This window comes from Seriola lalandi, unplaced genomic scaffold (genome assembly GCF_002814215.2).
Source record: "Seriola lalandi dorsalis isolate HSWRI2012SDOR001 ecotype SW California unplaced genomic scaffold, Sedor1 jcf7180002054308, whole genome shotgun sequence".
NCBI classification, from domain to species: domain Eukaryota; kingdom Metazoa; phylum Chordata; class Actinopteri; order Carangiformes; family Carangidae; genus Seriola; species Seriola lalandi.
In genome coordinates, this window is record NW_019524861.1 from 301,439 (window position 1) to 315,311 (window position 13,873).

Consider the following 13,873-nt stretch of genomic DNA (forward strand, 5'->3'; position numbering starts at 1 on the left):
AGTCAGATCAAACACATTTGTTTCCTTTTGGTTTCACATATAATCTCTTAAACGATTATTGATAAGATTTTTTATTGATTGCTTTCAAATCAGCACATTTTATTCATTAACATCAAATTTGATTAAATTTAATTTTCACCATTTTGAATAGTTGCTTTATTCAAACCTTTTTGCATAACATTTAATTTCTGACTTTTTCAACCCCTGATATATTTTATATATTAAGATTTTACATGCAAAACACATACAGTGAGAACAAAATGCATTATTACAGAATAGTCTAAACAACACTATACAAAGTAGTTTGAAGGGTTGATTCTTTATTTGACAAGTCCTGTGTTTCCTAGTAGTTTTATGGAAATTTCTTGGAAAATGGAATGGAATGTAATTTAGTACAAATTATTAAATCAAATTCTGGATTTGCAGAGAAACTTTCTTGAAGGAATCACTAAAATCTTAATTACTGAATGACATTATAGCTGACACCAGCAATTCATTGTAATGACCTAACTGGAATGTTGGACTGGCACCCCTTCTGCCATTTTAGTGCATAAAAAGCCTGCCTTTCATTCATTCAATCAGAGCAGACACCGATGAATCATCAATATTTTGCACTATCACCAACTGTTTTGACACAACAGTCATGTACATCTCTAGCAAAGGCAAACAATTGCATTGTCACATATTTTGGAAAGCATTGTCCTAATATTATGGACAGTAAAGTTTTTTTTTCCATTGTGACATTTTTGTGGTGCACAAAAAAACTCAACTTTGTGATCTTAATATATGATCTAAATATAATCTAAAACATAATGTGCCAAGCAGTTATAGTTATATTATAGTTGTATAGACCAATGAAAGCACCTGAGATCCATCAGAAAGGTTCCCAAGCAGGTTACAGCAGAATCATCAAGTCCAAGTGACTGCAGTGTATAAAGTACAGTGTCATCAACCATATCAGCTGCTTTACCTAAGTCAACAAACTGACAAGCACACTCATCCTTTAAATTTAGAGAGTTATGTGAGCTCATTCCAATGTGCTGAGTAACATTCAAATGTTCAGCAAAACCGGAAGGAAGTTTGGAAGTGGACCAAAATTGTTTATTCCATGTGTAACACATTCACTACCTAGTGATACAAGTAGTACACCTTTTTAAACTGAAATTACTATCCATTTGAATTAAGTCATCTAAAGATATGGGTGAGTGGATTAAAGGTGTAATGTGTAAGATCGTGCTACTTGATCCACCTCCATAGGGGGCAGCATTTCACCTCTTCGTCCCTGTCCAGTTAATCATGTTGTTGTTTTCCCCATGTTCCTTATCATTTATTATTTATATGTGCATTATTGTTGATAGTTAAATTATTGATAGCACTGAAACAAATTATTGAATTATGAATTATGAGTACTTGTAATACAAACAGTATGTTTTTATTTACCTATAAAAATATGAAGGCAAGGGGATACTGCATGACACATGGGTGTCAGGCTACAGCAGCATGAGGAAGGGATGATGACATCATCACAAAGGCAGAATCAGAAAATAAGGTTTATTGCCTGGTAGGGTTTTTACTTAAAAGATATTTGGCTTGGTATTTGATGCAGTATACAATAAACATATTAACAGGAAATAACGATAAAAAGGTCAAATACTGCAACAGTCAAAAATATAAATATAAATAGATACAAATATTAAAAAAATTAAAAAATGAAAAGAACTATGTACAAAAGTGTTGACAAAACCCAGTTTAGATCACAGTATAGACAAAATCTGTTATGTGCAGGGATAATACTCCAAGGTGTTCCTGTAATGTGGTTGTTGATGGTTGATGAGGCCTGACGCAGAAGAAAAGGCAGGTGCTGGTCCATCACTGGGGAGGACTTGACCGGAATTCTGGTCCTGATACACACAAACATATGATAGGACAATTAGTTTAGATCATACAAGATCTTTATATTCAAACATGTTAGGTCTGATGTGTGTGTATGATAAATAGTAAGGATAGATATGAATATGCTAAAATAAATACAGTATTAGGCAGTGGATCCTGGATTCTGTTTCTGGATCAAACAGTCTCTTTGTCTTACTTGTAAAAGTTATTGACGCATCCAGCTGGACAACAGCCGCAGGAACAGGCTAAATTTAACTAAACCGCTAAAACGCCTTTTGACATCATCAATCATACATTTATGCCACTTAAAGTGTTTGTCAGTACGTTTTGTCATTTGCACTGATGATACTTTTAGCTACAGACCAACATTAGATGCTACTCACCTGTCTAACAGAAAAGTTGCAGCTCGGCATCAAACCACATCTCTTTACCTGGAGCTGTCTCCAGTGAAGGAAAGCCACACCAGGATTCACCCATGTTCTCTTCTTTTCTTTGCCATTGAACATGGTTTCTCGTTGGAGCGGTCCTTTGGGATGGAGGTAAAGATCGCTTTCTAGGTGTGTCAGACATCTCTGCGTTTTTGTGATGCTAGTCGGGAGGCTAGACAGGAGCTGTAGCGTAACTTCAAGCTCCGGAGGAAGCTCTTTTTCTCCATGGGACTTAGGGCAGACTAGACGCTACACTGACTCAGCATCACATCACAACACAGCATCTAGTGTCATAAAGTGGTATTTCAACACGGCCCGGGACACAGCTAGTTGGTTAGCATGCTCATTTTCAATAGATATCTCTGAAATACAATAGTTGGAGGTCTTGGTCATGACATCATCACTGTGGCTCCTTCACATACTATTGATAGTGATAGTTCATTTTTTGAACATTTCAAACTAAAATTCTGGCCAGATCTTACACATTGCACCTTTAAAGATAAATTGAACTGATAAAAGATATATTGAACTGTGTTAAGGTCATTTAAGATTATGAGAACTTACTTTTGTTGATATGTATGAGCAAGTTGATGACAAATTCTGTTTCCTGTTAAGAGCCTATTTGGAAATGTATTCCTTTATCATTGACTAGTCATTGGAATAGGTATTAAGAGGAAGCAACTTTAGAAAAAAGGACAAAGGATGAAACATGAAGTGATGATCCAATACATGCACAATTTCAGGCTAGGTTAGTAAGGGCTAGGTTTAACTAATTTTATGGTTTTATAGACCTGTACTGGTTTATTATATGAATCTGTTGTTGAATGGGTTAATGACAAATAAGAATACGGCTTTCTTAATGCAATTACTCAACTCAGTTACTCAAACCCTTGACAGTGTGGGACTGTATGTAGATGTAGCCCAAACCTGATCATCTTCTTGAACCTTTGTGGGCATACCATTTCTGGGCATCTTTAATTGGGACCCTTTTAAAATGAACCTGGTAGAGTTTAGAGAAAACGGTATGTTAGTAGTAGTTTAGATGAGTTAGGTGTAAACTACTCAGATCAATTATAATGACTCTTATGACCAAACCTGTATTAAACCTGTATTAAACTGTTGTGTGATACAGTTCATGTTTGTAATATGATATGCTTTAATAATGTGAAAATCATGTCAACTAGGACTATAATTCATTCACTTTGCTTTGGAACATGCAGATAATAAATCAATACCACGGTGTTGACTTTTGAATTATCAATGTTGCGTCAAGCGCCTGTGGTTGCACAACACGCCCGGATCTTGATGATGTTGATTCTGATAGGGAGCCTACAGTATATTTTGGCAACAAAGCTTACAATGTTGGCCAGCCTTTTGAAAGCACATGACCTACTGCTGAGAAACATGTGAGACAAAGTCAGGGTAGTTTTTTTTACCTCGGCCTGCAGAGAAAGTAAGCTAGGTATAATAGAATGGGTATGTCCTTAAGAAACCCAGCCTGGACTGACAGTGGTTTGTTTGGTTACATGACAATGGGATCAAGAGTATTCTTTCAGCATTCTTGCGCTTTAGTAGTGTTACGATTTGTTCTTGTGGAGGTCAAAAGTGGGGGAATGACATCTCTGTCTGTATTTAACACTGACATGGGCTCTCTTAGGTTGTAGGTCCCTCAGTTTATACAAATTTTAAAGGATGTGTGATCATCTGTGAATTAAAATTAAGCAGCCTTGCTCCAGATTACACAAGAAAAAAATGTCATCTAATTTCTACCATGAAAGATTCTCAGACCAACAGGCAGTGCTTTCTAGGTTTTGTCTTTTATTTATTCATACAGCACCATTTATACATTTGTGTTGTTCAGACAGGCAGTGTAGCTTATCTGCTTTATAAAAGGGAAATTTAAGGACACAGATGTAAAATGTTGCTTTTTTTCTTAGAACTTGAATAATTGATAAATAATTGTCTTGGTTTTGTAATTTGTAATAGTTACTTTAATGTTTAGTATAAGCCTACTGTATATTTTACTGAGCACTCTCAAAGTAGTTTTTCTTTGTTTTCTTTAAATTCATTTTTTGATATGTTATATGCTATGTCAAAACAGTTTGCCTCTTCCTCTAATATTTTTGCCATTTTATATAATGAGAGTGCCCTCTGGTGGCAGACAATAGCAAAAAAAGTGTCAGAGTCTTCACTGTAGCAAGTGCTGTTAAAAGGTTGTTGTCATTTCACACACGACCAGTATACATTACAAATTGTTGTCTTTACAAGTGGATGCATCCTTCAGTTTTCACAGTCATCTTTCAGTCTTCACACACACACACACACACACACACACACACACACACACACACAAACACACACACACGCACACACACACACACGCACACACACACCTTTAAAGCCATTTTTAAGAATTCAAAGTGAACTGTATGTAAAAGCACTTGCATTATTTAGGATTGTAGGTCAAATATGATACATGCTGTAGGTACACAGGTAGTTTGGCAGTTGAAAATGATCAATAGAGACTCACAGAAAGCAGTGCTCAGTATTTATATTGGAGGTAAATGCAAAATAAATTAGGAGCCCACTGGAAAAACACCCAGGTTTTGATACACACATCACCAAAGATTGTTTTTTCTCCTCACATTTTTTAGACTTCCCATAACCTTCAATACTTTCTAGGCATGTATTAAGAGTGTACTCACAGGCTAATACATCACCCTATCTAACATGCCTTGGTGCTGTATTTCTCTGTATCTCCAACTTCAAATTGTGTGTGTAGGTTACATGTGTGGGTTTTACCGTTTAAAATAAAACCGCAATATTTACCAGCAATCCCTCATCACCAGTTTCATATCTGATTTTGGATTTTTTTCCGTGTTAAATTTAGATACTTTTCAGAGCCATGAAAGAGTGACATTAACCAGTAATGTACAAGACAAAACACAGACTTGATAAAACTGTGAAAAAATAAATGTTTTGTCTTGTGTTAATGATCTCATGACCCCTCCAATCACCCCCCCCCCCCCCCCCCCCCCCTCCAGAATGTAGTTAAAACACAGCAGTCCCCCGTCCACCTGCACGTGCATGTGTTTGTGGAGTCAATGGAGCCAATAAAACTGTTAAGATGTTACTGTGGTGTATGTGTGTCCGCTGCAAGAAACTAGAAGACAGACTGTGTTCAAATTGAAGAGAACTGTATATAAATTATAATTAGCATATGTATTGCAGCAGCCCTAGCAGACATTGTGTGACACAAATTTCATCCAGCAGAGAGCAGTGTTAGTCCAACACTCTGAGAGGGCTAAAAGTCCATGAGCATCCTGTCTTACAGTTGTGGAGAATTACATTGATTGAATAATGTAGCGATAGCTAAAATAATAAAAATATGAAAAAATAGATATGTATTTATGAATCATTCCAATGGATTAAACGGGGACAATATATTTGAGCAAGTCTTAATTGTTTTCAGTTAGATGGAAATGAAGCTGCAAAAAAGGAGACAGAAAGAGGAACAGTAAGACAGAAGAGAAAAATATAACTCAGCTTGTGATGAACTTGTTAGAAGCAGGTGGATCTGTGCCAATCAGTATGTCACAGTTCCCTCACACACGTACACACACACACACACACACACACACACACACACACACACACACACACACACTCTCGAGAACATTTGTTCACATAATGCATCCCGAGCCCCTGCCTAACCCCAACCCTTACCCTAAATCTAACCTAAACCTAGTTCTAACCTTAAATCTAAAGGTTGTAACCATCAAACAGCCCTTTGAAATTATGAGTACCAGCCAGAATGACCTTACAATGTAGGGATGTCCTCATTACAGTGGTTTTGAGCTAAAATTTCTCCGCACAAAAATAGAAAGACATGCACACACACAGAAAGAGAGAAAAACGAATGATTGATCTAAAAGAAACACCAAAAATCAATTCTGCTAATAAAATAAGAATACATGATAACAGTGTATGGGTATTATTTTAAGTCGACTGTGATGTTAACACGTGAGTGAGATGTGAATGTGTGTGTGTTTCATTCTGGCCCATTGTGAGTGAGTGTTCCCATTAGCCCCTGTAGCTTACACTGTCCCAGTTCTGGAAGGTGACACACTTAGAGCTTTATCACTACAACTCTGCACTAATTATCAACATGCTTCACATTTAACAGTGAGTTAATTGGATCAAAACCTGATGTAGAACGTGTGCTTAAGCGTGTCATAGTATGTATCACATGAGATGGGAACAGAGGAAGTCAGAGATTTGATGGAAGGCATAGTTTCTTTTTAACACACGTTTGTTGAGGTACATCCGAAAGTTATGAGCACAGCATAAAGTCATCTAGAGCTCTGCTCTGTGCTCTCTACATAACCCTTCTCCTCTTCAGCTCTGAGTGCTTACTTCTGTATTTGTAGAATTTTCCCTCCCCCATAGTCTCCTGTCTTGCTCTATCATCATTTCAACCTTCTCTCTCACTCTTTTTCAGTCCTGTCTCCCTTTATTTTCTTCTTAACATGAAATTCCAGCATCTTCTCATAGTCTGGAGTCAGAGGGTGTTTCAATAATTCATCCCGTGTTTGTCTGAGCAGCAGCATGCTCAGACAAGGGTGAGACTGAGGGCTTCACCTCCTTTCATCAAATTTTTTGTGGTCACAAGCTGAACTGGTTACACAAACTGGTTTAAAAATGTCCTTAAAAGCCTCCAAACAGTCCTTGTTTTCATGTTTCTATTATGTGTGGTCATTCTGATTCATTGATATGATCATTACTTGTGAAAATACACAACTAGACTATTTGCCTTTTGGCCAATTTACAGTTTCACGTCACAGAGAACCAGTTAGGCTGATAGTTTTGTCTGTGTCAGAGATACTGTCAAATTACGTTCCCCCTTCCTCTTTCTCCTGACTGCAGCAGAAAGAAAATAAAACTCAACACTAACAAAGAAAGTAATTGTCAGACTTTGGCAAAAAGTAGCATTTTTTTGGATATTATTTGGATTTATTCAAAATTCTAAGGTCCCTATAAACCTCAAAATATCATTCAAATGTATCATAAATTACAGCATCTCAGATTATTTGTAATCCAATCACTATGAAACAGAACAACTGGAATAATCTGCTTCTTCCATGTCCTGACTACATTATTTTTGACCCTCCTGTGTTTATCTACAGTCGATCATGTACACAGTATGTCAAAACTGCAGGTGTGTGCACTTTGGCATGTTTAAAAGTTGTCAGGAGGAAAAACATCTACTTTGGAGCTGTGATGAAAACTGACAAGGTGACAAGTCAGCTGACAAGGTGATGAAACTGAGCCATGTCAGGGCATTCATTTTGACAGTAAACGTAATTAAATAGCCAGGACGCCCCATGTTCTACTGTGTGTAGTCTAACAGGACGTCTGGGACCTGCAGCCCCTCTCAGTTCAGACCCTGTTCTTGCTGCATATTTTTCTGTATTATTTTCCCTGCACTGGATCTTTTTCATTTTCAGTCACGGCAGCTCCAGAGGCTTGTTTTACACACGCTGGTTGTGTATGCTGTGTCAGGCTTTCTCAGCGTTATTGATATGATTGCCTCTGCTGTCCACTGGGACGTATAAATTCAAAACCACCATCAGGTCAGCTAACCGTCAGCTAATCGCTACGCTAGCCACAGGACACGTTGCAGAACTAAGGCTTCCTGGCCTCAGCAGGGGCTAATATCTAACCTTGCCATGTTTTCACTTCACACAGTCTCTGTTTGCCAGCTCTCAGGGTCACTCAAGCACAGCTAATGTCATGCCGTGGTTATATCCAGATAGATAATATCTGTATGTGAAGCTCATACAAAATCTTGGCTTTAATGCTGCCCTGGTGTGTTTGGCCCAAAGCAAATTTTAAGATAATGCATGGTTAGTGTATGCATACATTTTTATATAATGAGAAAATCAGAAATGCAGCAGCTGCCTGCTTTTAGTTTTCCTAAACGGTAGCTTGAGTGAGCCTTTGTGGATTTTTCACAAGTTATGACACGCATTAAACTGGCAGCTGCTGTGACACACGGGTGCACTCCGAACAGCAACATCTGTGTGTGATTTGCCTGTTGCGTCCTTGTCAGACTGAGTTCACGTGAATCGCTATCATTCATTTCGGCAGGTGGCATTGGTTTTCTGTAGATACACACACACACACACACATGCAGATTACACACACCTCAGGGCCTTTTTCAAAGTCCTCTCTTGTTTCATTACCGGCATCACCAGGTTTTACAGATGTGAACATTACCGCACCGCACAGAAAATAATGGCCCTCCTGTTCTGTGTCTTGACTTGATGACATCATAGTGCTGCTGCTGGGGAACGTGGGAGCTGTGAAACAGGTCATATTATGTAAAACACATTGTAATGGTTTAGCAGAGTTAGTGAGCGTCTTTTAAGCCTCTGTGGTGATTGTAAAATACTCTACATTGCTCTTAACAGCAAGGGGGAAAGTACCATTTATTTCTCCGATTTGTAGGTACTCTACCAGCACGTCAGCGCTCTTGTCACTCCTTTCCTGTGAGGTCTGAGTCGGCAGCTCTGTCAGCTGACAGTCAAGTGAGGGCTGACGACAGAAAACCTCCCTTTGCAACACTGACATCAGCCGTTCTTCGCTCCCTTTCAGCTTCAACTCAATTCCACCTCTTTCTCTTTTTTCCCCCTCCCTTTTCCCTTCCTGTCAGGGTTCTTCCTATCTCATCATTGTAATTCTCTTGACTTGTCTCAGTTTTGCTCCCTCACTTTTCACTATAGTATCACACACAAAGAAACACAGCTAGAGAGGTTTTTTTTGTCAGTTACAGCATGTGGACCAATGGCTTGTCATATCCGCAGCCTCCTAATTGGTGTCACACAGTGTCAGGGGACTGGGAAATCTCATAGCACCACGGAGGACATCACTGAAATCTGTCTCCACACTTAACAAAAGAGAGCTTGCGATAGGCGCTTGGAGGAAAACAATGCACTGAGCAGTGACATAATCTGGATGTATTTCAATGCGAATTTGGCAAAATAAAAACTACGATTATGAACTAAGTCTAACCCCTGACTGCTCAGATTTTAAATATCTCTATATCAGGCCTTAATGTCAGAGGTGGAGAATGATGAATTTTCTCTGTGGGGTCTTTGACTTCCTGGCTTGTATGTGTTGGCACCAAATGATGGGACTCACTCTGCCAGCCATTGTTGAAGTGGTCAACAGTTCTCCTAAATAACACACCCACAGGAATTTGTCTCAGTCTGGTTGGTTTTAAGAAAATAAAGAGCGGAAATACGGAGAAACCATGTTTGGTGCTCACAAGAGTAGAGAAACTGAACCACTAAGATCTTAAATGTTTGTGCTTCATCCCTGTTTGTTTTCTCGGTATGGATGGATCTGTAACATGATAAAATTAGTCTGTAAAGTACTCACGTCTGTGTGTATGTCTGTGCATGTGGTGGTCTTTACGTTCTTTCTAGCACCTGACTCAGCGTTCACATGCTTTATAAAATTCTGTTTGTTTTTCTTTTTTTTCATCTTTGCCTTCTTTGTCTTTCCTCATTGGCCAGTTGCTATTTCTTTTTCTCCCTTCACTACTCCCCATGTGCCGATTATGAGTGGCATTATACTAATGTCTCAACTTCGTGCTCTGCTGCACACAGACCAGGAAAAAAAAATATCAGTGTTACAACGAGCGAAGCAGTCTCTCCCATCTTCTGCGTCCATCCTGCTCCCTCTCTCATTGCCTCTCTCAGCAGGTAGACAGGGCAGAGGTCTTGCCCTGTGACATCACAGCTCTCTTCTTGTCTCATGGCAGCTCAGATTTCAGCACCACGGATTAGATTAGGTTCATATTGGCTGTCTGACTCACTGTCCTTGAGTTATGTTGAGCTGTGAAGGGGAGCCTGCATGGGTGTGTGGTCAAGGAGGGGTAGATCTTAATTGGATTTTTGCTCAGATAGAGATAAATCTAAAACGAACTTGCATAGATTCTCTACTCTCTACTCTTGCTGCAGTTCCTCATTTGCTTTGTAATTCCAAGCACTGCCTTGTCTTTCATAAAAGTCCCATCAACTTAATGCCTCTGTTTTAAATTCTCCCATTTCCACATTTTTAGCTGCATTTTTAGCAAAATGGCTTTAGGGATAACAATGTTGGCTAGTCTACCACTTGGTCCAGACTGAAATATCGCAGCTACTGGATGGACTGCCATGAAATGTCCCCCTCAGGATAAATTGTAATAACTGTGGTTATTCCATGACTTTTCATCTCACACCATCATCAGGTCAAAATAGGAATTTGTCCAACACTGTTGTTTATGCAAAACTATGGCATTCCCGTCAGCCTCAGCCACGGTGTTTAGTGCGAATTGTTTAACATCAGTGTGCTAGCTTTGTCACTGTGGGCATGTTAGCACAGCAATATTAGAACTGCCTCCATTAAAATACAGTAAATCTCTTACTCCTTCACATACAACTCTTTCTTTCACATCTGCGATCAAATTAACTTTTTTTAAATTTTTTTTTATCAATACCCTGATGCCACCACCATGATGATATTACACCTTCTTTCTGACACTGAATTAACCTCTATGACCTATATTCCATATATACCTGGGTAGGCAGGAGCTCACATGTCCTGAGGCAAATTTCTATTTAAAACCATAAGGCTTTAAATATCAACAGAGTTACCATGAATTGATATTTTTTGCCAATAATACAAAGGTTGAGAAGCTTAAAAGTAATTTTTATTGAATCCTTTCATTCTATTGGTGCGTACAATGTTGTGCATAATTGGAGTTTATCAGTGTTATTGGCTCTAGTTACTTCACACCATTTGACTGAGAGACTGAGAATTTGGGTAAGGTAGATGTTCTTTTACCTTTCCACTATAGGGGGACACACAGATATATGCCCTAATCTGGCTCAGAAACATGGGTATGTCAGTCTGCTCAGGAACCACAGTGATGTATGAAACAGATGTGCTACTGACAGACAGCATGACACAAAGAGGATGAATGCATTGTGCAGTGAAGATGAGAACTGGTAGGAATGCTGCAGTAGGGTAAGAGGGGCTTTGATCCAGTTCTAATGAGAGCTTCCCAGATTTCATGAGCTGCATTCTTACTGAGGGTGTAAAACTCTCCTCAATGGACAAACCGCACTGAGTTCTCTTTATGGATACCATTCTCTTCTTTTATTCCCATTCTTCCTGTTTTCTTCCTTTTCTTCATTTTTCCAATCACTGCTTTGGCAGAGCTCCAACACCTAAGCTTTTTCATTGGCCTGCTCGACTCTACAAACAGCTTTACAGCATTCCTGAGCAAGAATCATGCCTCCTCACCTTTGTGTACACACTACACCTTGGCCCTCAAAATCTTTGATACCCTTTACAAAGACCTCCCTGGATCATCCTTGCCCTTTTGTAGCTTCATTCCTGTTCTGTATTTAACCACAAGCCCCACAGATTGCAGCCTCACCTCCTGCCCCAGTTATATTTCTTTATCTGTTCTGTGTAAACACTGCGTACACATACAAGTGTGCACATGGTCAGCCACATTCTGTGTTTATACGAGCGAGCATAGAGGCATGCTGGTGGTTTAAGCACTGTAAACATTTCTTAAACGGATGTCTGCTGCACAGTGTGGGTGATGTCATCCCGTGTGCGGCCTGAGCCAAGTTCGGCATTCTACACATGCAAGCAGCGAAGAGGGTCGTCGCACACACGAAAACATTTGACCAAAAAAAGGCAATCCAGCATTGGCTGTGGCATCGGTAGTCTGGAGCAAACATCATTAAGCTAAGAACTGTGACTAGCAGAGCAAAGAATTGAGTTAGCTCAGACAGTCAGCTTTCATCTACACTCATTAGGTTACAGCTCATTCTTAGGCCTGACACACAACTGCCTCTGTTTTTTCTTTTTTTTCGCCTTCCTTCCCCTTGATTCCTTTGTAGCTTCTTCCTGCCCTCCATGTGTCTACATGATTTTCTGTGTCTCCCTCTCACACACATGGAAAAGGAAAAGAAATGAAGAAAAAACAACACAATATTGACTTTGCATAGTGGAATGATTACTTATAAGCTGATGCTGTGGCAGGCTGCAGTCTGTTTTCAAGTTAGTGACTCACTGTGAGCAATGGGTAACGGTTGGGAGATGGAGCTGGAGTCAAGAAGCAGAGTGGTTGGCAGGCTGGCTAACGGGGGCTGGGAGAGAGGAAGACCTCTTCTGGTTGTCTTGGTGTTGCTCTGCCTTAGAAGGCAAGGGTTTTTCATGTTTTTTCTTTGTGGCTTTGGAGAAACATCAAACATGTGTATAGCCACACAGACACATAGCAAATGTACAAGAACATACACACACAAACACATGTACATAAATTGCTTTTACATAAGCAAACAACCAACGCCTGTCTGCTCTGTCTATAAATGAATAATTCAGGAACAATGCAGCAAACTCCAAACACCCCAGAATGCTGCTGTGAATTCTAATCTGAAATATTATGTTACAGTTTTTCTCATTTGCTTTGGCTCATTTCTCGAAACAGTGTTGACATTCTCAAAGCTCTAGGTGCATTTGTCAAAACAGCTTATATGGTACAGCACAACATGGTAGCTCACCTGCGAAAGGTCATAACTCACCCAAAACATTTAACTCATTCTTCAAAACAAAGTTATTGTCTTGTATAAAAAGTCAATGCCTTCAAAACAAAAAGTCCCTTTGGCATTGTGTGGACAATGGTGGTCAGAAGTGGACCCTGGAAATTTTACTTATATTCACATTTCAGTCTGTTGCTATTTTTTCATTGACACTAAATGTTTACTGCTTTGTCGACTTATGTGAATGATATTGTGTTTCAAACTGAACACTATTCAGATGCAGTTTTCAAAAGTACAAGGTTTTACATGAAACCATTCATTGAGAGGAAAATAATGTATGACCTTAAACTGTAACACGGTGATGCATCATCACACCTGATATTTTCCTTTGCAATGCAACAGGGGTAAAATCTTCCTGCATGTCGCAATCATCCCGTGCAATGTTCTGCTGTGACGGCTTCGCAAGCAGCATCCATTGTAGTAAGCAGAGACATTTGGTCTCGAGATCAATGATTTATACCGTCCACCAAAGTAACTCCTCAGTTGGATTGAGAAATGGAGAATATGGTGGAAGCAACACCATCAGCATCCTTTGGTGGACAGTGAACCATTCCCTGATGACGTCTGATGGAAGCTTACCTTATCCCGCGCAATTACAGAACTTCTCTCGATTTCAGTGATAAGTTGTTTGTAGAGGGAATATGTGTACTCACACCATCTTCAGAAATTGCAGCACACAGTGATATTGTAGTGATATTACCCCGTGTTGTCCTGGCACACCTACTGTGGCTCGGTGGCCTGTAACATTTTGGCCACGTCTCCTGTCTTTGGCCAGATTGAAACCAGCTTCATCCACAAACAGAAGGGTGTGAGGGATTTCACTTCCTTGCCTCCGATATTCTCTATAACAGAATAAATAAAATATCAAATTAGTTTTACTGTAGAATC